Source organism: Sciurus carolinensis, chromosome 6, assembly GCF_902686445.1.
Source record: "Sciurus carolinensis chromosome 6, mSciCar1.2, whole genome shotgun sequence".
In the NCBI taxonomy this organism is placed as follows: Eukaryota; Metazoa; Chordata; class Mammalia; order Rodentia; family Sciuridae; genus Sciurus; species Sciurus carolinensis.
The window spans coordinates 82,253,433-82,257,826 of NC_062218.1; the positions used below are offsets into that span (position 1 = coordinate 82,253,433).

The 4,394-nt window shown below is 35.0% G+C and overlaps 1 pseudogene; it reads right to left on the reverse strand.

The window, feature by feature from the left end:
* Nucleotides 1–1,729: 1,729 nt before the first annotated feature.
* LOC124987286 (eukaryotic translation initiation factor 1-like) lies at nt 1,730–2,155 on the reverse strand (annotated as a pseudogene).
* Between the last annotated feature and the right edge of the window lie 2,239 nt (nt 2,156–4,394).

The following is a 4,394-nucleotide window of genomic DNA, read 5'->3' on the forward strand; positions in this document are numbered from 1 at the left end:
CCCAAAACCCAACATACTATATTAATAGAATCCATTGACAGCATGGTAGAAGAAATATCAGAAAGGGAGTTCAGAATATACATAATTAAAATGACCCATGAAGTAAGGATGATATAAAAAAGCAATGCAGGCAACAAAAGATCACTTCAATAAAGATATAGAGATTCTGAGGGAAAAAAAAAAAACAGAAATCCTTGAAATGAAAGAAACAATAAATAAAATTGAAAACTCAGTAGAAAGCATCACCAACGGACTAGATTACTTGGAAGACAGAATCTCAGACAATGAAGACAAAATATTTAATCTTGAAAATAGAGTAGACCACATAGAGAAGATGGTAGGAAATCATGAAAGAGCCTCCAAGAATTATAAGATAGCATGAAGAGACCAAATTTAAGAATTATTGGGATTGAGGAAGACACAGAGATACAAAACAAAGGAATGTAAAATCTGCTCATTGAAATAATATCAGGAAATATTCCAAACCTGAAGAATGAAATGGAGAATCAAATACAAGAGGTTTACTGGACACCAAATGTACAAAAGTATAACAGATCCACACCAAGGCACATTACAATGAAAATGCCCAACATACAAAATAAAGATAGAATTTTAAAGGCTGTGAGAGAAAAGTACCACATTAAATGTAGGGGGAAATCGATAGGATATCAGCAGATTTCTTAGTTCAGACCCTAAATGCTAGAAGGGACTGAAGCAAAATATGTCAAGCTCTGAAAGAACATGGATGTGAACCAAGAAACTTATACCCAGCAAGATTAATCTTCAGATTTGATGACAAAGTAAAATACTTTCATGATAAATAAAAGTTAAAAGAATTTAAAAATAGAAAGCCTGGTACAGAATATTCTCAGCAAAATATTCCATGAGAAGGAAATGAAAAACAACAATGAAAGGCAACAAAGGGAGGAACTACACTAAAGAAAAAGCCAATCAAAGGAGAAACCAAGTCAAAAAACAAAAATAAGTCAAAATGACCAGGCATACAACTCATACCATAACAATAACCCTGAATGTTAATGACCTAAACTCATCAATCAAAAGACATAGATTGGCAGATTAGATTAAAAAGAAAGACTCAATAATATGCTGCCTTCAGAATAAGACTCATCTCATAGAAAGCGACATCCACAGAGTAAAGGTGAAAGGATAAGGAAAAACATACCATGCACAAAGACTCAGTAAAGAAGCAGGGGTATCCATCCTCATATGAAACAAAGTGGACTTTGAGCCAAAGTTAGTCAGAAGGGATAAAGAAGGGCATTTAATACTGCCTTTAATGGAATCATAAATCAACAAGATGTAACAATCATAAATATTTATGCCCCAAACAATGGGGAATCTATGTGTGTCAAACAAACCCTTTTTAATTTCAGGAATAAAATAGACAACAACACAATAATACTGGGTGACCTTAACAAAATTTTCTCACCACTGGATAGATCTTCCAAACAAAAATGGAGCAAAGAAATCATAGAACTCAATAATACAATCAATAATTTATACCTAACAGACATATATACAATAATCCATCCATCATTGAGCGAATATACTTTTTTCTTGGCAGCGCATGAATCGTTCTCTAAAATAGACCATATGTTATGTCACAAGCAACTCTTTTTTTTTTCTTTTCAGTTTATTGCATGAAGGAGTTACACTAGTCCAAGTTAAAAGTGGACCCCAAATGGTTACATTATACAAGCGGTGAGGTTTTTAACTCATGACAAGGGACAGAAGGGAAATTCTACTCATTGCAAGGAAATCCTCACTTAAGCTTCAGTGAGCCACAAGCACTTAAAACCCATGAACCTTCAGCTGATCGTCCTTAGCCAGTCCAATCTCTACCAGGAACTGGCATATGTTCTTGTGCTGGTCACCCTGTAGCTGAATTACTTCTCCATATTCTGGATGCTCAATTACAGTACCATTGCAGGCAAATTTCTTCTTAAATGCCTTCACTAGTTTATTTTTATCGTAATCATCAGCAATCCCTTGGACAGTGGTAAGGGTCTTCCTGCCCGTTTCTCTGTTGAATTCTTATATGGATATAATCCTCAGTGCCAGTAGGAAGCAGGTGATCACCCTTACTTGCATCAGCAAAGGGGTTGAAAGAGTGGAGGTTCTGGATAGCAGACATATGATATGATTCCTTTACCTTGGTGGAAAATGGCCTGCCTGCGGAAGGTGGCTGTGGGAGAAGGCGGTGGGGGGGAGAGGGGGACAGAGCGCCGGGAAGCGAAGGGGCTCGAAGGGGAGGCTGCTGAGTACTCAGTGGGCTCAGTGACTGGGGCTGCAACTCTTAGCAAATACAAAAAAAATGTAGAGATACTACCTTGTATTCTATCAGATCATAATGGAATGAAATTAGAAATCAATGATAAAGTAAGAAAGAGAAACGATTCCAATACATGGAGACTAAATAATATGCTATTGAATGATGCATGGATAGCAGAAAACATCAGGGAGGAGATAAAAAATTCTCAGAGGTAAATGAGAACAATGATCCAACATATCAAAATCCTTGGGACACTGTAAAGCCTACTAAGAGGAAAGTTCATTGCTTTGAGCTCATTCAATAAAAGAATAAAAAGGTCAACAAATAAATGACCTAACATCACATCTCAAAGCCCTACAAAAAGAACACATCAACACCAAAAGTAGTAGAAGACAGGAAATAATTAAAATCAGAACTAAAATCAATGAAATTGAAACAAAAGAAACAATTGACAAAACAAAAAGTTGGTTCATTGAAAAATCAAAAAAATTGATAAATCCCTAGCCACACTAATGGAGAGAAAAAGGGAGAAAACCCAAATTACTAAAATATGAGATGAAAAAGCAAATACCATGACAGGTACTATTGAAATACATAACACAATTAAAAGCCATTTTGAAAATCTATATTCCAACAAAATAGAAAATCTTGAAGTCATTGACAAATTTCTAGAGACAATTGATCTACCCAAATTGAATCAGGAGGACATACACAATTGAAAGAGATCAATTTCAAGCAATGAAATAGAAGATGTCATCAAAAACCTACAACCAAGAAAAACCTGGACCCAGATGGATTCTCAGAAGAGTTTTATAAGACCTTCAAAACAAGAACTAATACCAGTACTCCTCAAAGTATTCCATGAAGTAGAAAAGGAGGGAGCCCTACCAAACTCATTCTATGAAGAGAGTATCACCCTGATGCCAAAATCAGACAAAGGAAAGAAAACTTCAGATCAATATTCTTGATGAACATACACCAAAAATCCTTAACAAAATTCTGGAAAATCACCTACAAAAACATATTAAAAAGATAGTGCACCATGATCAAGTGGAGTTTATTCCAGGGATGCAAGGTTGGCTCAACATTTAAAAATCAATAAATGCAATTCTTCACATCAATAACCTTAAAGGCAAGAATCACATGATCATTTAAACTGATGCAGAAAAAGTATTTGATAAAATACCACACCCCTTCTTGTTCAAAACACCAGAAAAAATAGGGATCGTAGGAATATACATTGTAAAGACTAGCTATCTAAGCCCACCATCAACATCTTTCTAAATGGAGAAAAACTGAAAGCATTCCCTCTAAAAACTGAAACAAGACAAGGATGCCCACTTTCACCACTTTGTTCAACATACTTCTTGAAACTCTAGCCAGAGCAATTAGACAGACCAAAGAAATTAAAGGTATGTGAATAGGAAACTAAAAACTCAAACTATCACTATTTGCTGACTACGTGAGTCTATATTTAAAGGATCTAAAAAAGTTCACCAGAAAATTTCTAGAATTCATAAATGAATTCAGCAAAGTAGGAGGATATAAAATCCACACTCATAAATCTAATGCATTTTTGTTCATAAGTGATGAATCCTCTGAAAGAGAAATTAGGAAAACTACCCCATTCACAATAGTCTCAAAAAAAAAGTACTTGGGAATCAACCTATCAAAAGATGTGAAAGACCTCTATAATGAAAACTACAGAACGCTAAAGAAAGAAATTAAAGAAAACCTTAGAAGATGGAATGATCTTCCATGCTCTTGGATAGGCAAAAAAAAATATTGTCAAAATGGCCATACTACCAAAAGTATATGCAGATTCAATGCAATTCCAAATAAAATCCCAATGATGTACCTAATAGAAATAGAGAAAGCAATCATGAAATTCATTTGGAAGAATAAGAGACCCAGAATAGGCAAAGAAATCCTTAGCCGAAAGAGCAAAGAAAGTGACATCACAATACCAGACCTTCAACTACACTACAGAGCAATAGTTATAAAAGTGGCATGGTATTGGCACCAAAATAGACAGGTAGACCAATCATACAGAATAGAGGACACACATAAATACAGCTATCTCTTACTAGACAAAGGTGCC